The 26,137-nt window shown below is 45.6% G+C and overlaps 1 protein-coding gene across 1 annotated transcript in view; it reads left to right on the plus strand.

Moving 5' to 3' along the window:
* Positions 1–1,227: 1,227 nt before the first annotated feature.
* PAK3 (p21 (RAC1) activated kinase 3) overlaps positions 1,228–26,137 on the plus strand; it is a 150,074-nt gene continuing 125,164 nt past the window's right edge. The window contains exon 1 of the mRNA XM_067304318.1: positions 1,228–1,246. The gene's annotated coding sequence lies outside the window, so the exon portion shown is untranslated. The remainder of the gene's footprint in view (positions 1,247–26,137) is intronic.

Here is a 26,137-nt window from a genome sequence, read left to right on the forward strand (position 1 = left end):
TTATAAAGCACGAATCACCACAGTGCCTGAGAGCCAGCACCTTTTAGAAGCAGAGGAGCTCTGCAGCAGCATAAGGCAGCAGACTGATTTAAAACAAACCCGCTAATACCGATTTAGGTTCCTGAACAACCATCCTGCGACTCCAGCGTGCTGGGCATGCAGCTGCTCCTGCTGCACAGCTTGCAGCCGTGCTTGCCAGGTCCAGTCCTTGGTAGAAAGCAGAGCTCGACTGACCATTAGCAGTTGTGCCCCCATACCACAGGATGTCACTACGGAGCTGGTAGATGCTATTGTATTTAGCTGCATTTTACAGCTTCTCCTCTTGTGCTACAGCCATAATTGTGGGTCACTGAAGTAGCCGCTGCCAACTCTGCCAAACTTGTTCCTTCTGCGGGGTCTCCCCAGGCCCACAGGACCTCAGCGCTCACCTGGCACATCCCTAACCCACGCCGCAAACGCTTCTGCAGGTGCCTGACTGAACTGCTGCATCTGGATTATGTAGGTATGGATACTGCGCACCCATCGCATGCCCCATCCGAGTGCGGGGAGTGCGCGGCGCTGCCCTACAAAGTCCTGTGCAGCGCATCGCTCAGTGACCCAACAGCTTAAAGATGTTCCTAGCTCCTGGCGCGGGGAACAGCGTCAGGGAACATCAGACAGGGGCAGAGAGATTTCCCTCTTAATGAGATTAAGAAAATGATTTTTTTCCTTTTTTGGATCAAGAGCAACCTCTACACTTCAGGGTCAGTGCTGCCTCCCCATCCTGCCTTGGGGTCAAGGGGCTGGGAGCAGGGCGGCAGGGATGCCCCTGCCACCCACGACACCCAGAGCCATCGGGGGAGCCTTTAGCCCAGGAAGGGCCGGGCTGCGGGGACCACGTCCGCATCCTCCCCGGGCCAAAGGCTGCTCGGGCGCTGCGAGGCTGCATCCAGCCCCCGGAGCATCGCGGAAGGAGGAGGGGGGCGAAAACGGGTTTCACTTCCGCCTGGTTGCAGGAACCACAAGCCCCCAGAATATATTAGAATAATAATAATAGAAAGATCCCCCCTCCTTTTATTTCCCCCTGAAAAGAGGGGTGGAAGGAGGAGGGGGAGAAAAAATAAAAGCGGCTGCCGGCAGGCAGAGCAATGTGGAGCAGCTAAGGTGCTGCGAGCTGCGACTGCCCCGCCAGCATCCCGCCAGCAGCCGCGGCTGCAGCCAGGGAGGACGAGCGCACCCTCCCCGCGCGGAAGAGGCCAGAGAGAAGGTCTGTCCTTTGCTTTGTTCCCTTGCCTGCCTGCCCACCACAGCTCCATCCCGGCTGGAAATGAAAAGGCAGGCTCCTTACAGCAACCTGCTTTCCCACCCTGAACCCGGCCCGCCGCAGCAACAAAGCCGGGGCAGGGCTGCGCGGGCTGCAGGTTGGGAGGGACGGGGAGAGCCCCTGCACCGTCTGGCGGCTCCCCGTTCTCGCTGAGAGTTCCCGGAGAGCACACCTGTGCCTTAAAACCGCCCCCAGCCCTCCCTGCCTGTTTTGCGGGCTCTGGGCAGCGCGAGGCTCCAGGCAGCATTGCCTAGATGGAAAGGGTCCTGCGGGTGCTTGGCCGTGCCGGCCGGTCCCGGCTGGCGTGGGAGCCCAGGGGGCTGCCGTGCTGCCGTGGCTGCCCGGGGGGCCTGGCCGGAGCAGGGCGCCTGGCAGGGCGCGGGGAGGGCTGCGCAGCCGCCGGCTCCTCGCGGAGAGCTGCCCGGAGGCCTGGCTCCTTGCGCTGCAAAGCTCCGGGCCAAGCTGAGTTCATCCTGTGCCAGATGTGCTGGAAGCGACTTCCCCTTCTAATGTTTTGAGACGAGTGGTTTTTCACAGATTAGGCATTTTCCAACAGTTGGCTGTGAGTTGCAGAGTCGCAGGAGGGGAATGACTGGAAAGGGCTCCCTTTGAAGCCAGTCACGACTTAAAGCTCCTCATGCTGCCAGTGACGTAACCTCTGTGCCTGTCTAACCATTTCGGGGTTAGGTGCGGTACCCGTGCACCAGCTTCATGGAGCACCATCAGCTGGCACAGCAGCGTGGTGATGGTGAGCAGAGTATTAGAAATGGAGACGGGCAATGTGGACTTCTGCTGAAACAAGTATGAAAGTGAAACTGTGGGCCCCACCTTGGGTCAGGTGCGAAGCGCCCCTTTGCGCTCGGTGCTGTCACTTCCTTCGGTGCAGCGTTCAGGTTTCCTCTGTCGTCAAGTATTTCCAGCTCTGGGCACGCTGGTGTCCAACAGAGACAGCGAGCACCGAGATCATGTTAAAACTTTGTCAGTGACACTGAAAGAGCTCACAGTGGGGATGATCTACTTGGTGCTGCAACACTTAGCATCTTTTTTTTTTTTGGAAGTAACTGCCCTAACAAACTATTGTGCCCTCACTTGTAAATAGTTTCCATCACAAAGGTGAAACTTGTTGTATGTATGTGTTTAAGTAATTCTCATCTGAGTGGGGACTGACAGGATCATACAGAGATTCAGCCTAGGATAAATATAGCTTAACTGAGAGAATGAATGTATTGGCTGCTGTGATCTCTAGTATGTGTTTTAACAACAGAGAGGCTGACGAGCTTAATAAGTATGGCTATTTCCATAGCTCTGACACTGAAGTTAGCTTCTTAAATAGGGATCATAAGTGCTCTGTTTATATTTGTGTTCATTTGCCTTTTTAAATTTATCTTTGATGTCTAAGAGAGCCGAACACCTAGATTTCCAGAGGTCTCCGATGCCTTAAAGCTGTATACTGGCAGCTAAGCCTTGTACTTTGGAAGAGTCTTGCCAGAAGCCTGCTCAATGTAATATTACTTAGATGTATAGCAAAGTATAAGGGAAGGAATTTGCTTAAGGTCATTGAAAGTCTGTGATAGAGCTGGGAAATAGGGCCTGACCTATCTCTGCCATGCCATGTGGCTGCACTTCCTCGGCCCTTTAAGTTTGTTCTTCATCTCTTGGCCAGCTACAGGTATGATGGCTGGAGGTGTTCACAGGTCATTTGCACTCCTTCTTAACCTTTTGCAGAAACCATAGTCACAAGAGGGAAGAGAGAGTGCAAGCTGCTGAGTCCACATAGACTTGGTGAAACCCAGCAGGCTGTACTTTGACAATAGGACAGAAGAAATAAATTAAGAAGCAGTGAAATAATGCAGACCGAGAGCTTTTTAAGAAAAAAAACACCTTCCATCTGTCATCTTGCTCATTTCTTCCATAAAGTCTGAAGGTGTGTTGAAAAAAATGTAAAAGTTCAAGTTCTGGAGCATGTGAATGAGGCTCCTGACTTACATCTGCATGCGTGGAATGACTTGTCAGTGGCTCCCCGTTTGCCGCCTCGGCTGGCATCCAGCCAGCGTGGGAGGCTGGCACTGTGGTTAGTTGCAGACTGTTTTAAGAATGGGCTATAAAGCACAGTTATCCTTCTACTTGTGAACGTGCAGAGGAAGGGATGCAATTTTCTTTCACTCTGCTTCACTTTGAATAACTTCTTCTGAGGTCCCTTCTTCCCATGATGTGTCTAGGAGTCAGGCCGTAGCTGTGGCTTCTTGCTCTGCTGGGAGGAAAGCCCTGCTTTAATCCAGTTAAGGGGTTACATAGATATGCTGCTGTAACATGGTTAACAGCTGTAATAACATGGTTAAGCAACTCAACTCTGCATATCTCTTGTGTAAACTGAGTCTCATGAAGGTGGTCATTACTTCAGAGTCGGTTGCACTCAGTGGGGAGACTGGAGTTTGTACCGCATAAATGTTTCCCTTAGCACGGAGAAGGCTGCACAGTGGATGGGAGCACCAGTAGTAAAATCTTAGTTTGGGATTATATTATTCATTGCAAAGATGCCAAAATAAGCGAGAGCTGCCTAGAAGCCGCTTTACCTGTTAATGAAATGCATAGTGCTAAAGCAGTGCTGCCCAGGGAGACCCATCGCTCTGCCATGGGGCACCAATGGCCCAGGCTCCATCGGAAGCATGAACAGCACTTTCTGGGTCTTCTTCTCAGCATAGACATTCGAATTACAGAGATTTCATCTTACTCTTTGAAAGTTAGGATAACAGCCCTGTTCCACCCCACAAACCCCCCCAGCAGCAGCAATATTATTTGCATGGTATTGTGCAGATTTCTCTTTTAAACTGGGCTTAGTCTCCAGAAGCCAAGGAAATCTGAATATTTATCTGTGTTAGCAGAAAGTCATTAAATCCAAAATCCTTAGCTGCCATGAATATTTATTCATATCTTAGCTGGCTTCAAACTGCACCCCTGGCTGATTGCCATTCCTGAAGGTTATTTTCACAGAGGTTTTGGACTGGACGCTCACACACTGATACACCTCCAGATTTCATGTTTCCTGATATTTCTAAACAGATTGTCACTAGTTGGCAAAACAACTACATGCAGACAGACACTCAGCAGAGAAAGGATAGGCCCTAAAATACCTATGGGCATCAATAGATATCACTTTAAATCATCAGATCATAGCTATTCTAGTATGGGTAAGTACTCCCAGTCTCTCACAGTGCTCTCTAAGATTAAGCAAGTGCTTTAAATCTGCCCTCCTAGTTGAAGCCTTAACCCTTAAGATAGAACTAGCTGCATTTTGAGGTGCTTCAGGATTTTTTCTTCTTCTTCTTCTCCCCAATAATCTTTCTTCGAGTGCAGCAAGTGCCAGAAGGTTTCACTACTACTGTGATTGAGGAACCCAGTTGTCCCCAGTTACAGGATCCTGGTCTGTTGAGCAGAGCAAGAGATGTGTAGTATCTCCCTGAGCAGGCATTAATATTAATGAAGACTCTAGGTTATGGGCCTAGATATACCCAGAAAAAAACATAGAATAATTTAGGATGGAAGAGACATCTAGAGTTCATCTCATCCAACCGCCTGCTCAAAGCAGGACCAACTTATAGCAGGTTACTCAGGGTCTTGTTCAGTTGAGTTATGAATAGCTCCAAGAATGGAGATCCCACAACCTCTCTGAACCCTGTTTCAGTGTTTGACCATCCTCATGGTGAAAAATCTAATACCTAATGAGAACTTCCCATGTTTCAGCTTGTGCCTGTTGCCTCTTATCCTTTCACTGTGCACCTCTGAGAAGAGTCTGGCTCCATCTTTTCTATACCTTCCTTTTAGGTAGAGTGAGGCTAGAAGAGATGTGAAAGGCACCTTTCTATAGCTGCTGGTGGTTGCAGGCAGCCCTTACAGTTCTCTCTGTATTCTGAATTTTTCTTTCTGACTAAGTCTAGCTGAGAGTGAGTTTTGGAGCCAGTGGTGACAGTGCCAGCGCATATGCGATACACTAAGAACTTGATGTGGTTTGCTCTGATGTGAAGTTGAGATTGGCACAGCTATAGCCTGGTGATGATCCTGTTTGGTGGTATCATAGAGCCTCCATAAACCCTGCCTTGGAATCCAGCATTGTATGACAGATTCTGGACATGGTATTACAGGCCTGGATTAATGTGTCCCCTTCCACCTGTGGATTTTTCTGAGTCTCTTGTAGTTTCAAATGCTTCACAATGGATCAAATCCTTTTGTTGGCATGTTTTCCCCAGAAGGAATTAATTCATTTTTGGAGTGGATCTGTCCCTTAATATTTGCATGGCGTGAGACATTTCCTTCCCCAATACTGCACTGTCTGAGTGTACCCAAAGCAAAGGCACAGACTAGTGTGTCAGTGGTTTCCCGAACCTGGAACCTCGAATACTGTCAACCGGTGAAATTTCTCACAAGTCAGCCTGCGACCGTGAGCATCAAACACTGCAGAGGTGACACATTTCTCTGGGAAAGATATGGATCACTTACTGTGGCCTTACATGTCGCTAGTGACTCATGAGCCACAGCTTGGGAACACGTGTCAGAAAAAGCAGAGTAGAGATGAAACCACGGTGAAGACAAAACTTCCTTTGTAGGTGCAATAATGGATAATGTCTCATCCTAAAAATGCCATTTGCACCCTGAAATTGGGAAGTTTAGTTCACCATCAGTTGTCCCTGTCCCTCCCATCTCCTGGACCATTGCTCCTTTTCTGTCATGTTGTTGTTAGGCTGTACAGGGCAAATCTTGTTTTGTTAATGAAATCTTTTCCAATAGGCTTGAGCAGGTTAATGCACTTTGACCTACACATGATGATGTATTAAAAATCAGTTTAGCACTGATTGAGTTTTCAGTAATAATTTCTGTTCTAGCCCCTAATGGCTAATTTATGCAGAGGTTAGCAGAGGGCAATAATCAAACAGTATATCTTACCTAATGAGACAGAGGATCAGCTGGAAAAACTGACCTGCTGTCTGGAAATCAGTGTGAACTATTTTATTTTAGTAGAAGCAGAGAACTGCCATATTAGAGTAGGTCTGAAGGACACCAGCTCTGCTGTTCGAGCCTGAAATGACTGGTCCTGGGTGGTCCAGGGGACAGCACAAATCCCATCCTGTAGGAACTTGTGGGCTAATCCGTTTGCCCACATTATATCTCATTCTTGCCTTCAAAGATCAGCCTGCTTTTTAATAAGTTTTTCAAAAGTTTATTGTTATTAATTTTAAAAAGGTTTCCGGCAGCAGTGATATTAAATCCTAGAACAGCCTGCCTAGGGAGACTGCAGCATCTCCATGACTGAAGATTTTTAGGAGTAAGAAGGTAAACACTGCCTAGGACAGAAGTATTCAAGTAGGGGACTCAGGTCTACAGCAGCAGCTAAATTTTGCTACAAGCTTCCAGGTCCCACACACGTGATGACTCCTGCACACCTGCAAGAGAACCTCTCCTCCTTTTTCCACTCCCAGCTCTTGCCATCAAAAACTTCACTCCCATCCTGCCTGCGGGTGCATGGACAACCCAGGACTGTCCATGAGCCAAGCAGTGCTGGTGCAGGAGGAGCTGACGGGGGATGTCCTGGGAGGCAACTTTCTACCATTCTACAGTGGATTATAGTTATGTGTCTTTCTAACCCCTTTCTGAATCTTGTTGGGTTCCTGGTCTGGATGACCGACTAGTTGATGAGTTCTAGGTTTTAGTTATCTATGGTGTAGGCAGAAAACAGTTCTTAACTGCTTTAATCTGCCCACTTGTTAGTGGAAGCTATGGTTTTGTAGCCTAGTGAAGACCTGGTGCAGGGGTGCACTGCAGCGAGCCAGAAAAACATGTTCCTTTCGTGGTGATATTGGCAAGCAAAGAGCAAGTTAAGCAAAGCATGGGAGAGGTTACTGTTTCCCTCTCCCAGGAGACTGAGGTAGTTACACAAATACACTAAAATATGAGATAGAGCAGTGGGAAAAGATACACATAGAAAACCAAATCATAATTCCACTGAACTCAACAGGAGTTTTTGTCCTTATCTTCAGTTTTGCTCACCTAACATTTAATATATCTCATCAATCTTTGCATTGCACAAGGGCCTCATCAAAGTTTGATTAGCCCTTTTAAGGAAAACAGTTCATTGCTGAGAAAAAAATGAATCAAATCCTTCAGATTAAATTAAAAGTTAGGGAAAGCTCACTTGTAAAACCGAACAAGGAGGTAAGATAGCTGCCCTCTGGAAGAAGCCCTGATGAGGCTGTTACTGAAACAACCTTCCTTGCACAGCCATGCAGACGCCTGTCACAGGGGCTCACCGGCCCATCTGGTCACTGCATTGAGTATGCGTAGGCAGGGCAAACTTCTCCAAGAAAGACCCTGGCAAATACCGGGTGGTATCGATTGAGTGCTGAGAGCACAGGGCTGTAATCAGCTGATTTGAATTCTATCCCCGGCTCTCCCGTTGCTGTGCTGTGAGAGGCTCGACTGGTCAATTAACCTCTGTGCACTTCGCCTTTTCCAGATAGGAAATTATTTTTATTTATCTCTTTGAGATCTTTGTAAAAAAAGATGCTAAGTGCCATCTTCACTCTTTGCAAAGACAGCCAGAGGCAAATAGTATAAAAGCTCCATAAGAGCAGTACATTGGGGCTGACAGGTCTTTAACTACTGTTTCACTGGAACTGCTTAATAGTTGCAGGGACTGCGGTGGAATATGCTCCTGTTCCGTATGCTGAAAGGCTCCTTGCGCAAAGCCCTGCCTGGCCGGCTCCCCGCCACGGAGCGGCCGGGGAGAGCACATGCTCCTGACAGATGACATGAGGTTTTGTCACAGTGTGGGATTTTGTGTCTGCCTCACCACCTGCAAATTAGGGCAACCGTGTGACAAATGGGACAGGAGCCTTATGCCTGTATCTCTGGAGTTTTCCCATCGGGTCAAAGAAACTTGCCATTTTTATTTTCAGCTTATTGTTTATATTATTAATTATTGAAGGGGGAGATAAAGAGATTGCTTGGTTTTGCCCCTCTTTAATGTTTAGCAAGGGGGAATAATATACCTTTAAGAACATGTTTATTTTGAGATTTTTTTCTTCTGCAAACAACTAACAGCATTTACCGCTGATCTCCTCAGCTCTGATTGGAGCATCTTGGGCTCAGAGCCTGCTCAGGAAGAATAAGAGAGGAATAAGCTGAAGGGCTGTTCTAGGGGATTTTTGCCTGTTGTTTGTTTTCTTCGTAATGCGTTTGGTGCTTGTTTGCATGAGAAAACTTGAGGTAACCACAGAACTGAGGAAACTGTAATGTCTTGGGATTTGAGGGGTGAAAGATGGGAAATCTGAAGGAGAGGAGATTTGCGGGAAAGTGTTTTAAAAGTTCTGTTTATGCTTTTACAAAATATTCAGCACTTGCCTGCAGCGCTTTAGCTATGGTATATCTTTTTTCTATAGACCACCCCAACTTGGCTACTTAGCAGAATCTGAGAAGAATAAATGTGATATTAGATATCTTTTAAAAGCAATACTTTTCTGGACATCATCTCAACACAATGGCTATAAATTTGCAGCACATACACAGTGTAATATCTTTAATTACAATGTTTTGCTACAATGTTTGTGTTTGTCTTCTTCCCTTCTCTCACTCGTGCTGTGCAGTGAGTGTGAGAAGTCTTAGCACTGGCTGGAGGGGATGACACTTCCCCTTGAGCAAGGATCAGCACCTCTCTGCATCCGCCTGCCTTCTGGACCCCCCTGCCAGGAGACACCTGCAACTGTGGAATGGTCTTTCCCCAAAGGTAGTGTCAAGAAATGCTGCTAAATTTCCATTTTCTCTCCATTAAATAATGCTAAGTATTTTCAGTGGGCTACCTTCCACTGACAGTGTTGCAAGCTCTCATTTGATACCGTTTTTAAAACTTCTATTCCCAGAAGGATCTGACTGGAAGGAGACTGAAGCCCTGATTTTCAGGGAGTTGAGTGAAAATTGAAATTCTTGAAGCTCAATAGTTCTGAAAACTAAGCCCTAAGCAACTTGCTTTGAGATTGTGTAGGGAAGCAGCTTTCCTTCCCTGTTCCCAGAGTTTTTCCATATTTCATCTGTCTATCACAAAATCCTCAGCCTTCCTCTGAACTCCTCATCCAAGTGAGGAGCCTCATAATTCAGTGGCATCCAGTGATTTTGTGGCCCAAAGCATCCTCCAGTTTACACAGCTTTCCCCAATTCCAGAGTGTTTCTGGAGAACTCATGATGTTCATGCAGTTAGAAGGAGATATACTGAGCAAGATACAGAAATAGTAATTTACTTTCAGTGCCCAGATATGGCTTCTTGAATTTTCCAGTCATGCTCAAGAACTATTGGTATTTATTCAAGTAGGATGATGAGATGACTTATTTTCAGTTGGCAATTAGCACATTGGCTTTAGGGAATGAAAACTGTGTTACATGAGAAACAAGAACAGCAACATCAACAAAAGATTTTCTTCTGTTCCTTGTGCCAGTTTGTGTTGTGTGTAAAGCTGTTATTCTCAGCTGCCTCCCCATCGGCCCATGTCTGGAATCTGGGGTGTGCCTGCGGTGCTGGGGGACTTGCCTTTGCGAGCTCCTTGTCAGGGTCAGGCTTGTTTCAAAGAATGGGTTGGGAAACTAAGGGCTTGTTTAGCCTGCTGAGATCCTTGCTAGTGAATCCATGGCACTGTGATCCCTACATTTTTGGACTTTCAGCTGGGCATGAGATAAATCATCTATCTGAAACCCTGCAGGTTTTTAGTGCCTGTCTTCACTTCAGAAGTTCCCATCGTGAGGATCTCAAGGAAGATCTGAGCAGGCCAAGCTGTAATTGATAGGGAAGAGATACATGGGTGCAAACTTCTGCGTGGATCGGTCCTGCTTCTCTTTTTAATCTCTTAGGTTTAAGAGTAGATATAATACCCTCCCCCCTTTTTTTTCCTTCCTGTCTCTTGGATGGTGAAAAAAGAAGAAATGAGATCTGCCCTTGTGTGCCTTTCTTGCAGAGAACTTGTGAGGTTGTAGGCAATCTCTCAATTAATTCACTTCCTTTTTTTGTAGACTGACTTCTGGTAGATTTTTGCCAGATTTGATTTGACTGATGGGTGATGAGTGGTGTCGAAACATTCTCTTGCTGGTAAATGCCCAGTCAGGAAATGAAACTGGCTGAGCATCCCTAGCCAAAGGGGGCAAAGAGTGAACCGGATCAGTACTGCAAAGTAATATTTTCAGAAATCAGAAATTAATAATTAATTACTTACTTTGGAAATCTGAATTAATGCAGCCATGAAGTCAGAACTCTAAACACACAAAGCTCTGTTCACTATTAATGGTCATGGTTCTAGGAGCAGGTCCCATACACATGTTCTGTGAAACACATTGTTTAAAGAGGAACTTAACAGTGTTTACCAGAAAGGGCATAACATCTCATGATGGATTGCATATGATATCCTAACTTTGGGTCTGAACTTCTTTCTGAGGAGTCCAGGCCTTGGCTGCTTTATACTTAACAGCAATGCTAAAATTCAGAGTGAAGTGAAGTTTTGCGCTGTTTGGGATCAGGACCATTATGTTGTTGAATCCAGATAAGCACGTGGACTTTATGCTATTTTTAAAAAATCTGGGGCCCAGCTTCCAATATTGTATTTGGGATGTGTTCTAGTTTTTCATGATAGAGTCAAGTTGGATATCAAAATGCTGCCATTTGTGCTTGCAAGCGATTGTAGCTGCAATTCATTGCACACAAAATTAGAGGCAATTTAAGAAAAAAAAAATTCTAATTTTAAGAACTCTAGGTCACTTGTCCCAAAGTGTTTTGATGCAAATTATCAAGGATTGCTCATTGCCTTTTGTTGTTCCCTAAATTTGAATGAGGAGTTTATGGAGTGCAACTAGTTAGGAAGGAGGTGGATTTCTTTATTGCTTGACCTGCTTGTGAAATGCATTTTATGTAATGAAGCACTGGCTACCTACATTAGAAAAACCAAAACAATGCAGTTGTCTCATTTGGTAGAAGGCGAGAGACTGTGTGGACAACAGAAAGCTTGCTTAAAGGCAATCTGTGACCCACTCCATGCTATTCTTATGCTAATGTGAGAATGGGTATCCTGGGCACCATCTGCTCTCCCTGAGGTCCTGGCCTTGGGCATTCAAAATTGGTTTGCTTTATTAATGCTAGGCCATCCAGAACAGCAGCAGTGCATATGTTATATTCTATAAAATCAAAAGTTCCAATCGTAAGCATACAGAGATAATTGTCACTTTTAATAATACACTCACACATGATAGCTACCAATTTTTCTAGTCTCTTAGACAAAGATGCCATCTTTCAAGCTGCAGTTAGCTTGAGCAAAGCCAACAAAGGCCTCTCTGGCTTTTCAGGGATATAGGTTTTACTTCTGAGGAAGGTCATTTCGTTATATCCAGGATGGATTTATTGGCTGGCTCTGCGTTTTAACTTTTACAAATGCCCCTTAGAGAAATAGAGGGATGTCTTGATGTAAATCAAGATTAATAAATAGGACATATGATGTGATTATTTTTAGAAGGGCCAAAGGGATGGAGTATCAAATATCCTCAACTAGTCTAATTAAACCAGTTGAGGTTTAAAGAATACAAGCATCAGTTTTACCTAAGCTTATTGGCAGAACAAATGGCTACAGTCTCAGTTGTAAGTATCTTAATAAAGTCTCCTCTAATGATAATTATGTTTGTGCTTATTAGCTAGTTCTTTTGGTGTCCATAGCTCTAATTAGAAAGCAATTCCTTCTGTTCAAGCATCTGAGTACTTAGATTGCTCATTACCAAGTATCTGTGAGATACAAGTCAGGATGGTTCAATGGGTAGCCAGCAAGCTAGATCTGCCTGACTGGCTACCTTGAGTCAGTGGCCCCAGAAGAGACAGAGATGTTAAGCTCAGGAGCTGCATGTCTCCTACCTCAGCCTTGTCAGCAGTGCGAGGCAGTTCCCAAGCTGACACCCAGCCTCCAGCCTGAACAGATAGAAGCATCCTGACTTCCATTTTATAGGTGGGTAAACTGAGGCATGGTTAATATTGTGCCTGCGGTCCCCGGGCCTGAATGGGACCTGAGGACGCAAAGGCAGCGATGCACTCTGCCCAGACTGCTCGCAGTGGGAATATAAGAGGGATGAAGATGTAGGGAGTGTGAGGAAACAGTAAAACAATGTGACAGGCAGTAGTCTCAGCTGATGTGAAGCTTTTTGCGGTGTCTTGATGAAAGAATATTTTATGGCGGGATGGGGAGGGAACAGATTGCCCAAGGCTTTAGGGCGATCTAGCAAGAGCGTAATTTTGGGGTTGTGAGTCTGAGTCTCCTGATCTCACCATTTCGACATGGTGTGTGCACAGAATTTATTTACAGAGTCCTCTGGGATGTAAAAAATTAACCAACAAACCAACTGTCTCCAGTTACCTAAATAAGCAACATGCAGCCAACAGGGAGAACAACTTTGAATAGCTGCTTTTATCCCCTCCCTTGCCCCCAGAGCTTTCTGTTCTTTCTTTCAGTTATGGGTGAAGGAGATGAGCACTCCAGCACCAGGGAAAATGAGAGTTAATTACACTGTGGAAGGGAAATCGTTGCACAATGCTGTTCTTTCCCATCCCTGTCTGAAATACTCGAGAGTACAAGACAGCAAACCCAGCTGTTCTTCAGTACCGTCCTTTGCTTATTCCAGAAGCAGCATTTGAAATATAACATTGGCACCTCTTCCCCTTGGGTGAACATAATGAAGAAAAATCAGCAGAGATGGATCTAATATTACATATATATTTTAGCAAAGCAAATAATGTTTTAACAGTGTGTGTATGCACTCCATAAAGTTCTGGAAGATGAATTTATACAAAAAAATCTAGTATTCAGCAATTTTTGCTTTGGTCTCCTTGCTGAAGGAAGGAGAGGGAAGTCCCCGAGACCTGCATAGAGGAGAACTGAGTCTAACAATGGGATATGACTGACTGTGTTAGAAATCAGTGTGGGCAAGATTCCCCCTTGGATCCCTCTCCCTCACTTTCTTATCTGTCACTCTTGCATTTGGCACATGGAAAAGAGTCGTCATTCAAGAAGTCCTCTGTTAATGGAGAGCTGGTGTAAAACTGAGGTGAAGAAAGGGGAAATGTGACTTTCTGAAAAATCACGACAGGGAAACAGAGAAGAATGTCTCTTTGGCACTTCTAAACTGATGTGTGGAACTTGTACTGAGATCTGAGGAGACAGGACAAGCTTACAAATTGCTGATTACTCTTAAATTTCTCTGCAATTGGGAATGCTCAGCTTTTTGTAAAGCAGAGTACTTAAGGAATGGAGATGCATTGCCAGCCTGTTAGCAGAGGCTGCCACTCATCTGTTGTGCTGTCTGCTGCCCAGGTTGAAGTTGTTTGACATGTAGGTGCACCTGCTTGTGAATGTGGCCCTACAAATGCATATGGAGAGCTACTGCAAGCACTGAATCAGGTATTACAGGTTCAAGGTCCCTCAGCTGTCAGGCAATTTCATCTCACATCAGGGACTAGTACTTGAATCCGTCACATCTCAGGCTCAATGCAATAACCACTGGGTTTGCCTGTCCTGATTGAAAAGACTCCGATTTAAATCTGGATGATGTTTCAGAATGATTCTGCTACATGAAAATGCTGGAATAAGGTTGTTTTCATTTAATTGTAGAAGGCACTGAAATACTTAAACCTCAAAAGTGCCATGAAGCAGAATTGTTGTCTTTTGTTGAGATCTTATATGCACTACCTTCTGTTCACACAGCACAGTGGGACTGAAGAGTGTCTGCAAGAGGTGTTTATTTATGTGCATAGTGGAGAGGACTTAGAGAAATGCTTATTATTATCTAGGATGCAGATCTTTTTCTGTGCTTCACATCTCACCAGAAAACTCCGCTTTGCCTGCACCTTGCTGATGCCTGTAGTTCATGGCTGTGCACACAGATAATTATAACAGTACATGGCGTGTAGCAGTAAAACATTCAAGTAAGTTCTGGTGTTCCTAATTTGTCCTTCTCTTGCCAGATATTATACTAACAGGGTTGATTAAATGCTTTTGAAGCATGTTTTTATTTTTTTCCCTTGAAATAACATGTGCCACTCTGTTGGAAGATAGTTGGCTGTAACAACTGGGTTCCGATGAATGAGGGAAGTCAAAAATGGCCAGAACCAATTCCTGCTAGAAATTAGAGTTGGTGTCTGCACATGTCAGTTTTGTGTCCCTAATGTTTTTCATTGTTGCCTGGATAGGAAAAATAGTCCTGTTAGCATGCTGGTACTTACATGAAACATAGGTATATCTGTCAAGATCTATTGAGGTGCTTTGAGAAGTTGTGAGATAACATTTCTGCAAAGGGTGCAGAAGCTCTTGGAGAGACTGCAGGGATGCTAGACAACCTTTCAAGCCTTTTAGCGCAGCCTAGCAGTCTCCATCTTCAAGAAGGCCACACTTACACACTTACACAAACACAAATAAGAGAAAGTTTGTCTGTGTCTGAAGAAGTTAAAAAGAAATTCTGAAGAGATATTCATTCAGACATGGCAAGACTGCAGTGGCTAAGTCTTGGTTCTTATGTGCAAGACTGTACAGAGACAACCTTAGTTAGGTATAACGTAATTATTTGCTTTTGGAAGTGTCTAATGTTCTGTTTCCTTCAAACTGAGGCAACTTCACTTATTACCACAGCATATGTGATTTGTTCCCTCATCAACAGCTACTAGATATCTTCTGTTCTCTTTGGTATGGGAAGGACAGTTCCCAGAAAGGCTGGAGGGCACAGATGGCCTACCAAAGATGCTGTGCATGGACATAGGTCTTATTTATCTTTTTGTCTCTGACTTGATCTAAACTGTGCCAGGTACTCTGTTCCTGGGTAGATGGACTGCCATTGTCACTCCATATGGATTTTAAGATGCTGAGATATCAGTGTTATACAAGTACTTTGGAAAACAGACCTTCTCTCCTTTTCACTGAGCATGGTGACATTTGCTTCTTTGTGGTGCGATGACCCAGCTGGGGATCAAAGACCTCACTGTTAACTAGAAAGTCAGGACTTGTTCTTGCACCTTTTTTCAGACATAGCCTATGGCTAGATATAGTAGGTGGGCTCCGGAAGCAATGAGTTATAATAGCAGTGGGAGTGCCTCACCCACTACCTTGCAAAATCAGGAGAAGGCTGAGCAAAACCACTTCTGACAGAGGCGGGCCAGAAACGAGCTGAATGTACCTGACCATGTGGGGATGATTGTTGGTTGGAAATCAGGAGCCACAGTAAGTTCTCCCCAGTCACCAGCTTCTCCTTTCCCAAAATTCCTGTGAGCACTCACTTTCTACCTGCAAATTAAAAACTCTTTAAACATTAAAAAACATTTTGTGGCATGATTTGCGTCCTTCCATTACTGCACAGTCATGCTTCTTTTCAAAGCAGAAAGAGAAAAGCTTCTAGCAGAAGACAGAGGGGGAAGAAAGCTAAGTAAAACAACAGCAAAGGAGAGGGAAGAGCGCGGCTGCCTTCCCCTCCCGCTGCTTCTGTTCTTCGCTGCTGTTGTGGGGACGCAGTCCACGTACAGGCCCTTGCTGCATGCACTCAGCAAGAGCTGTTTCTTAGCTCTGTGTGTATATGAGGCCACTGCTTTGCAAGGCCTAATTTAAACTGGTAGATCAAAATGCTTGCAGCTCTGTGTACACTTCCTCAGGAGAAAGGAATGTTTTCTCATTCCTGTCTTATTTCATATTTCACAGCTGCAGTTTGTCTTGTTTTCCCCCTGCCTAAGGCCCAGCAAGTGCTGCAATGCACAAGGGTTTAAAGGATTATTTGTTTTAGGGCATTGATGCCTTCTTTGAAAAGCCATGTATGTTTAGTTTGTTTTACCAGGGACTCTTATTAGAGCAGCATGGGGAGTTTGAAGGGAGAAAAAGAAGGCAATAAATATGCATATCTCTTCCAAAAATATGTAGTACAAAGATAGGCCTCTCAAATTATTCTTGGGCAGGACAGATTGTGATGGTCTTTGTGTCTGCAATCATTTTTATTTCTCAGTGGCCATACACCTCACACTCTTCATCTTACTGTAACTCCATCCGTGATTGCGCTAATAACTGAATGTCCTTAAGTTTTCCAGCAAACATGTAAGTGGTAGGAAAAAATTGGGAGTTAACTCCTGTTAACTTTCATGGATTAGTCCTTAGCTGCACCATCTCCAGCCAAAGCTGATTTTGGTTGTAGTGTAGGAAGTGAAACATTGATAGATGGTTACCAAATCTTGCTCTCTGGCCTGTGGTCCTCTGCACCATTATGGTAATGGTATGTTGCTGCCCTACTTCTAAGAGAACTTCTTGGAAGAGGAGGTAGACTTCTACCTTGGAAGAATAACTTGGAAACCCCATGATGGTTCATGAAAACTTTCAGCCTGGCTTGAAAGCAAGACTGAAATGTAGAAATTGTAGAAATTTCCCTTTCTCTATAGAATGGTTTGAATTTCTCATTGCAAGGGGGAACCTGAAGTTCCATCCAGAGTGCACTGCTATTCAGCTGCTCTGATGCCTGGCAGGCTTTTACCAGCGTAAGGTTGCTAAAGATATTGCTGCTAGTTTGCCTTTCTGTATACAGGAATGGTAGAAAAGTAGGTTGGTTTAGGCAGGCTTATGTAACATGAGAGGTGTATTTAATGTTTTGCTCCCCCACCTCCTACCCCCAAAAGGAGTAAAATACAATGCTAAGTCAGTCTTGAGCCCTCCCCAGCGCTTTGGAAATGTTTGGGGCAAGGCCTCCCAAAGAACCAGACTTCTGATGACTTGCTTATCCCAACCCAAACCTGTGGAGCCATTGACAGGTTTCTCACAGCTTTGATATCTTCTCTCTTACAGCTAAAGGGGACAGAGTCTCCTGCAGCATCTCAGTCTGCATGAAATGGGTCCTTCACAGATTCCAACAGTGTAAGAGATTTCTTCTGAAAAACTTCTTGTATAGACCTGAAAGTCCAAGTGCATATGTGCTTGATTATTGAATGTGGGTGACCGCATTGTGATAACTGGGAGAGAATGGGGTAACAAGCTGAACCCAGCCAACAGCATCCACAATGGGCGAAAACATATCCACTGCCTTTTTTACCTGGAGCACACCTGTACAACAAAACCTTGACACTGCAAGTACAAGAGAGTTTGCCTCCATAAATGGTTCTGATCTGCTTCTAATGGGGATATGGGCTTTTAGTCACTTCTGTGAATTATGTGGGGATAATTCACAGTCTAATTCATAGTCTGGGGAACCTGTATATTCTTCCTAAAAACTCTGTTCCCAGAGTCGGGTGATTTATTGGAGGAATCTCTGGTTTCATTTAGAAGAAAATTTTTAGCTCTCCTTACTGTGAAGGGAAAAAAGGAAGGCTTGAATACACAGCCCCAAAAAGCAGAAACACCAGAAGGCAAATAAAATGTATAATTTCTAAAAACGTCCTGTTCTCTAAGCCAGTCTCATTATTTTTTAGGATCTGACTAATGGTTTTTGAATGCCCAGGTTGGCTTCGGAGACAAGAAACCTGATTTGCACAAGTGCTAAGTACTTCACTCCAGCTGTCACACCTATAAAAATCACCCATTAAAAATCAGGCCTGGGGCCCAGTAGTCAGACAGACACAGTCGGGGGGTGGAGAGGAGAAATGCGGATACCGTGGCGTAGACAGAGCTGCACCGCACCTGCAGTGTGTCGTGTGAAGTGTGGGCTTCGGGAAGCAGTGTGGTCTTCTCCGAGGCTCTAACAGGAGGTAACAGTAGGGGCTTTTACAGTCTTCTTGGTCTTTTATAATGTAAAATATTAATGTAAAAATATTCAGAACTAGCTAGGAAATCTGCACAGCTGAGATTTACATCTAAGGAATGAATTAGGTTAAAGGGAGGGGGAAGTAGAGAAAAACACATGATAGCGAGCGGAAGCCAGAAAGGAGCTTTCTCTAAGGAATATCCTAGAATAAAACTGAGCAAACTGGGAACTTGGACTTCATTTGAAAAAAGGTGTGTGTGGATACCACAATGCAAAGGCCTCCTGCAGATAAAGCCTGTCTTGCAGTGTCATTTTATTATAAATTTTGCTGTTTCGAGATTTTCCTTAAAGCCCCAGCTCTTGGATTCAGGGAAGACTCTTGGCATCCCATTTACTACCATCCGCAGCTATGGGAGAACGAAAGGAAGTCTGAGCCAGCTGCCTCGTAAAGAGCAGAAGCCTTCCTCCTCGCCAGCCCTGGGACTGCTGTGTGAGTGCATTTATTTTGAGGCCTGACTTTTGATTTGCAGTGCTGGGCATTAGGGATAGAGCAGCTCTTACCCCGGACTGAACTTGCTTGTGCACTTCCCCATGGAGTTCACCTCCTGTAGCTATCTCAAGGTCAGGACTGCAGCGCTGCATCTCTGCTAGTCTTTAACCTAAGCATAACAATTTCCCTGCAAATACGCCTTTTTTTTGGTCTTTTTGCAGTGAAGGCAGGCTTGTTTGAAAGTTCAGGTTGAAGGCCCACAAATTACCAGAAAGAACAGAAGCAGCCAAAGCTTTAAATGTTTTGTAGTTTTAAAATAAAGTAAAATTTTTAACACAGATAAAAGAGGAGAAATTGCCTGACATAAAATTTGAGGGATCAGGTTTTTTTTTTTTGCTTGTTTGGGTTTTTTGGGAGGAAAGTCTGGCATGAAGTGCATGAATCTGTGTTTGAGGCATCGGCAACAAATTCACAAGCCACATGTTCAGTCTTTACTTTGAGATACCTTCTGTGTTTAAAAAATGTTCTAAAATATATTTTTTTTCAAGCCAATCCTCTGGGCTTTGCAGATCTGATGGGGGAAGAAGATAACATGGCTTTTAAATTAAGATGATAGAAAGTTGCATGTGTGAACAGCAGTAAGGAGAGTCCTCAATGTGGGTGTATGATCTATATCCTACCTGTTCATTTTTCCTATATATATATATCTATATAGAGAGATATATATACATGGGAAACAAAGTGCCCCTGCGAGCAGCGCAGAGGCAAAGCTTCCTAAGGGTGCTCTGAACGGGCGCCTTTCACTCTGCAGTTCGGCGTCTGCTGGTGAGCTGAACAGGCGAACGGTCCCACCTACGCCTGCCCCTGCCCCTGCCCCGGGGGCCTTTCTCTGGCTTTGGAGAGCTTCCTGGGAGCGCGCAAAATCCCTCTCCCCGCAGCTGAAAACGCGAGGCCGGCTTTGTACAGCCTGGCGGTAAGCTGGCCTGTGAGGCGCTGTGTCCGCAGAAGGAGAAAAGTATTTCTTTTCTGTAGGAAGGGCTCGAAAGCGGCCCATGAGCGCGGACCGCGGTGGAGGTGCGGCGCCTGTGCCTGCTTGGGGCTGGCCGCTCGCGCGGGGCTGGGCGCAGGTAAGGCAGCTGTGTGCCCCGCGGTCAGCCGGCGGGCTCGAAAGCGGGGCTGTGTCGAGGTCCCTGGCATGCTCGAAACCAGAGCCCATTCGCTCCTTGACCACGGCGTTGTCCCTGGGGCTTGGGGTTGCGGCAGGGGCTCGTGAGCAGCAGTGGCGGCAGCAGCAGTGAAGACTTGTGCCCGTCCCGCCATCCCTGGGGAGAGGAGGAGGAGGAGGAGGGCAGTGGGAGTGCTCCCCGGGCGGCCGGGCAGGATTTGGATGGCCTTCGGGACTTGAAACTTTGCCGTGGGCCCACCTCTGGGCAGGTGCGTGGGGGCAGCTGCAGAGTTTGCGTGCCTGCGCGGCGGCGTTCGTGCTGCGAGGCGAAGGCTGGGCTCCGACGCCGCGCCGTTTGGCGGCGTGGTGCGCGGCGCAGCCCGCGCAGCCCTGCCGATAGCCCCGGGGCACTTCGGAGCGCGATGAGGGACGTGACCTGCTGCTCCCCAGCTCCACGGGGGCGTTGCCGCTTGGTGTCCTCCATCAGTCCGTCTGCCCGCGATACAATCAGGAAGCAGCCGATATCGAAGTGGTATTAGTAGCGCTCGTAGCTGTCGGATCACTTTGGTGGATTTGCTCTCCTCTCTCTCTCCTGTCTTATTGCATAGGAGAGGCAAGGCAAACCTGGCATTTCCAGGGAAACAAAAGGTATTAAACTTGCAATAAAGCTCCTTTAAAAAATGAACAATGATGAATTAGCAAACTGCTGAGCATTTGTTCCATGGAAGCAAAGCATTGATTTCCCCCCCACACACCCAATTCACCATTTTTTTGCTCATTTCAGCAATATAATTGGGAATGGATTCAACCGTGACTCAATTTAACCCCTTGTTTGTAGGAAGCGTGTTTGGAAAAATTCAAATGAAGAGAAAATGGAAAATTATATTTAGTATTTCAGAAAAGTGCAGCAAATTAACAACAATTTGTTCATTTTTCATGTTCTTATTGTCTACTTTTAAAGCTTGTAGGATGCTGGGGGATGGAGAAGGGGATCTGGAGAATCTCATTCGGAAACCTGAACAATCCTTCCCTTCTCTATTTTACCTTGAGAGAGAAAGGGGAAATTCAAACTCATAGTGTCCATGGAAAACAGCTGAAAGACCTTATTGCATATGAAGCAATGAGCTGGACTGTAAGAATTGTTTGCCAGGATGTGTCTTCAAGGCAAACGACACTGTAGGATTTGAATAAGTAGAAAAATATTACCAGTGCTAACAGCTTTGGCAGGTTTGCAAGCAAAGACAATGTAGAGGGAAGTCACTGGTGAGACTTTCGGGCTGCCACATCCAGTCTTGAGAGAGGATGCCTGCTTGCATGCGCAGCCCTGCATGCCTGGAGGAAGGAGCATGGTCCTGCTGCTGCGCTGCTTGGGATGGTCCTCCCAAGGTATGATGGGTTTTGAGCCATTGTGATTTGCAGACTTCCTAAGCATTTTCCAAGAAGGAGGGACCCCTCAATAGTGAATTTTAGCTTACGGGCTTGCTTCTCTTCCCCTTTGCAGACTTACTAGAGGAAATCTATAACACAGAGGGAGCCACAGATTAAAACACATTATCCCACTCTCATGAAAAATCCCATTTTCTTTCAAAGGGAACATTTGTGAATATGAAAGTAGCTGCTCTGTCAGAGCGGCTCTTCAGCAGGTACATGCAGAATCTGGCACTTCAGTGGAGTCTGGAGTAGATATCCTGATGGTTTCTCCTGGCTTGTCACACTGAGATCCAGAGGTGTCCATCTGTTAAGTCTCCGCTGTAAGAAGTCATATTACAATTGCAGTGATTTCAGTGCATCCATCACATCAAAAGTTACAGTTGTTTTTTCCCAGCACAGATACATCCTGAGTGATCAAAAAAGTGGAGTTGTGGGGCAGGAAGGGGCTGTTTGTCTGCCCAGAGACTTCAGAGCTGCTTGGAAGTGGCTTTGAAGTAAGCAAGAGCAGATCGTCTTCCTCTGTGCTGCATTAGCGGCTCACAAGAAATCCTACATGTTGGTTAATTAATTAAGTTTCCAAGCTGTGTAATAGAATGTTTGCTGAAAAGATACTTTAATGGCACCGCAAAGTGTCCTTGAGCAAATTAAAAAGACATTACTGTGAAAGGTAACTGCTGTAAGCCACGAAGGGGCTTTCAGGAAATGCCTGGGATGTCTCAGGCAGAAAGACACTTCTTTGTCACCAGAAGCACAAGATTCACAGCTGCTCCAAGATCTGAGAGCAAATGTGCCCACTCCTCCGGGGAAGCACATATACGTGTGGCCTTGTGGAACCGGTCTCATCAAACCCAGTGAGAGGTTCTCCACTGGTCTCATTAGCTTTGGAGTGAGCCCATGAATGCTTTGGTGCCCTATTTAGGGCTTTTGAAGACAACAAACTGGGGTGGAAGCTCTAAAATGTCAGTCATGCATCTGTTGGCTGTCATCTTCCCATCTTTCTATGTTTTCTTCCCATTTTATTTTCATTTCTCCCTTTGTCCAGGGCTCTGTTTTCTGGCCAGTCAACCTTGGAAACCTGCCCCAGTGCTGTGAAGTCCCCAGACCCAACTTCTCTGTCTCATGGACTCCATTCAGTTATGGCAGCTGGAGAGCTGCCAAAGCAGCCTGTACCCAAATAACACCTCTCACTACCTAGGTGGTGGCCACACTACTAGCATGGCATTTTGGGCCTGGATTTGAATTTGCCTGGGGAGAAAAGCACTTGGATTAGAGCACTGGTTCCAGACCCCTTGGGGATGGAAATCACATCCCACAGCCAGAGCCAGGAGGGCTTTGGCTGAGATGCAGGTGCTTTCAATTAGCCCAGGGGTGGGGTGTGAACCTCCAGATGAGGCCAACAGTTGGTGCTGGGGCAAATTAAAGCTCATTTCCTTCAGCTGGCTGTTCTACTGGCTTCCTGGAGCCTGTTGCCCTGTAGTGGAGGCAGGAAAAGCAGAAGGATCTTCACCCGTTGACACCCCCCCACCCCCTGTGGGAAGAGCAGACATGAAGGTGAGATGGTGTGAGTGAGGGTGAGTAACAAAGGTTGCTTTGGGCTTGTTGCATTAGAAACAAGTCAAATCTTCCCTTTTTATTTGCCAGCTGCTTTCCATCTGTCCCTGTTAGACACTTTGCTTGGTGAAGCTTTTGGTTTTGTACCTTCCCTGCCTGTGTGGGACAGAGGTTTCCTTGCCAAGGTGCTCCTGTGATGTGCCCATGCTTGCTCGTGGTGCGGGGCCAGGCTTGCCCTTGCCATGGGGGACTGGGTCTGGGCCGTGCAGGGCAGCATGTAGAGAAGACATAGGTGTTGTGATGGCCCTGGATTGGCCCTGTGTTGAGGAAGGGACCCTGTGAGCAGTGTGTGCTGATCACCTTTGCTGTTGTGCTTTCCTCCAGGTGGCTTCTGCCAGGTGAATTCCCTTCTCTGGTTATTATTCACCAAGTGTAGGGTGTGGGTTGTGTGTGTGTGTTTGGGTTTTTTTTTTTTTTTTTTTTTTTGTTCCCTTGCTATTTTCTCACTGATTGAAAGGCATTCCCCTGAACCTCTGCCTCCTGGGGAATGTGAATTTAATGCTGAAGCATTTTGGTTTTTGGAAGTAACTTTCTGATTTTTATAGCATGCAAATTCCTCTAGGACCAACATCTCTCCTCCTCCTTCTTCTTTGCCTGCTAAATTTTCCTTTGATGAAGGAAAGCAACACGTGCACGTGGACTCCTGGAGTGGTGAAAGGGAATTTCCCAGTGAAAGGTGAAATGTTAGGGCATGTGAGGTCTCCCTTTAGGAAAGCAAGTATGTTTGTAATAAAATTGGTTCCTGTGTAGAGCAGGAGTTCTTGATCTAAACATTCAAGCTGCCTTTCGCCATCTGTAATGTCTACTTGGATTGTTTGAAAATCCCGAGCTGGGTACAGTGTCGGGTAGAGCATGTGTGCATTGCAGCCCAGAGCAGAACTTGTCTGACTGTAACCCAGGGAGTTGGGGGAAGCCAGTTAAAGCATTTGCAATATTTTTGCCCTATGCGGGTGATGGATTGGTTTTTGTATGTACTGAGAAGGCCAGGGATGTTTGGCGGTCGGTTAGCCCCACGACTTTTACAAGATGCAGGAAAACAGGACCCACTCTGTGGAGAGGAGGGCGCTGGGCAGATGGTCACTGTCTGATACACTCGGCAGCGGTGGCATCAGCAGACCACGCACCCTTCATGGTAAATCTCACATGGCTGTGTTTGTACAAAGCAGAGTTAATATTTTCCCAATGGGCTTTGCTAGGAAATTATGCATAGATGAAAGAAATATCTTCTTAATCTCTGATAGAGGGGTGGAAGGGAATCATAACTGTAATTCTGTTTCAAAAGGAAATTGTTCACTTTTTTTCTTATTTTGGATTTTCTTGAATCCTCTTTTCCATGCTCCCATCATTGCAGTTCCATGAATGAAGGTCAGGGTTTTTTAGGAATTTTTTTTTGTTATACTTTTTTTTTTTAAATGAAGAGTAAGGAAGGGAAAAGTAAAATTGTCAGAGCAAAATGAAGGAGAAAAATGCAACACTGGAATTTTGTCACTCTAATTTTACCAGAATCAGAGAGGTCTGGAAAAGGTAGAAAACAAGAAGGGGAACAACAAAGAGGAAGGAAAGCAGCAACCTCCTCACTTCTATTTTTGCATTTAGGGGCAGAAAAGAGAAGATGATGTGAAAACTTCTTGTTATTGGAAAATGACACCTTTTGCTTCCGCTGCCCTACACGGGCGCGTAGGTCCTGCGTTTGGCACCCTCTCGGGGAGGGAAGCTGGGGGTGGGGTGCGGGCTGCCGTGAGCGCCGGTGAGAAGCGCCTGGGCGCGTTGTGCCACGCTGGGGCAGCCGGCGGTGCCCATGCTGCCACCAGCGAGCATGCTGTTTGGATTTAATCTGCATGCTGGACCTGACTGACAAACACAGTGGTTAACCAGAGCTAAAGAGAGGATCGTAGGCATAGCTGAGCTAAAGGAGGAACAATGTGAATCTAATTTGACTGGATTGCTAATCATGAGGAATATTTTTCAAACTCTGAATCATTCCCGGGTGGAGGGGTGCAATAGTTGGGAGAAGAGTCTCTACAGGAAGAAAAGTCCCTGCTGCTCAGGGCTGCTTGTCCCTGGTGCAGGGAGAGGTGAGGAGGGTTCAGGATGCACCAGGGCTGTTTGATGCAGAAGAGGGTCTAAGTGCTCAACTTTGGAAAAGAGTGACATAAATCAGCTTTTGTTTCTCGATCCTGTTCTGGAGTCTGAAAGCGCTCACTCTTGCAAGATCTTCCTTTGATATGAGCTACACCCCAGAAAGCTGAGGGTTGCCTCATAGCACCGTGGGCTAGTGAGAAGGGGGTTATCTCCTTTGAGAGAAATGGCCTTGTAAAGGCCTCCCAGGCCTTTACAAATGTGGATCTGTTAAATGTAATGGCAGGGAAAGCACTCCTGGGAATGGGAGTTTGAAGAAACTGAGCTACCTGCTCAGTGTTTTTCAATTTAGCCCATTTATGCTATGAAAAGTAAATTTATCCTATACAGATATAAGGAGAAATAGTGTGAACTTGATTCTGCCCATCTCTCGCTGACAAGATTTGCCTGTCACATACTAAGCTGTAGCGACTGGAGCAAGCCGAACGGCTCTCAAGGAGCTCTTATTTAAGAAATGAGTTCTCCATTTTCTTTTTTGTTTGTTTTTTCCTGTTTGTGAAGGAAGAGTGATTATCCTCAATTTGATGTTGTTTTGGAAATGTGGTAGAGTTATACCTTGTGACAAATCCTTGAGGATTTTAAAACTGAGCTGTATTGCAACCAACAAAACCAATGTCTTTTAAAGCAGGTTTAGTTTCATGATCTGGTTAGATCTATCCAGTTGTTATGCTGCTGGGTATTTTGGATGGGCTCAGTTGCCATCGTGTGCAGTTTTGATCCAAGTTGAGGCTTTTTGTTGTTTGATCCTGTTGATCCCAGGGAAGAGAACTTATGTTGCCGATTTCTTCTCATAATGAGAGCTGCAGAAGCAAGGGCCATGTATTTTGGCTAAGCAAATACCTTGGCCTAACAACAGTTTGGTGTTGTGTGGTTGTTTTTTTTTTTTTTTTTTTTAATTGGATTAAAAATTGCTTCTGGAATCAGTTCTGCATGGGAAATGCTCATCCTTGCAGATATGACGCTTACTTTTCAATACTCTCACAATCTGGTTTCAGTGTTGGTTTTTCCCCCCCCCCCCAGGATTATGCTCTGTCAGGGGATGCAAGGAAGGGGAAGGCTACACAGTCCAAGTGACTGTGCTGATGTGGGCACTTATGTGCAGCATTTGCCTTTAGTATAGGCCCTGAAAACAGGGCCTGGACTTGGCATTGCTCTTGTGATACCGGTGCCAGCAGTCTGCTTTGGGGTGATTTACTGTGTGGTGCATCTGTAGGCAGAAGATGCCAAAATTAAAGCCATTTGT

Source organism: Apteryx mantelli, chromosome 13 (genome assembly GCF_036417845.1).
Source record: "Apteryx mantelli isolate bAptMan1 chromosome 13, bAptMan1.hap1, whole genome shotgun sequence".
Taxonomy (NCBI): Eukaryota; Metazoa; Chordata; class Aves; order Apterygiformes; family Apterygidae; genus Apteryx; species Apteryx mantelli.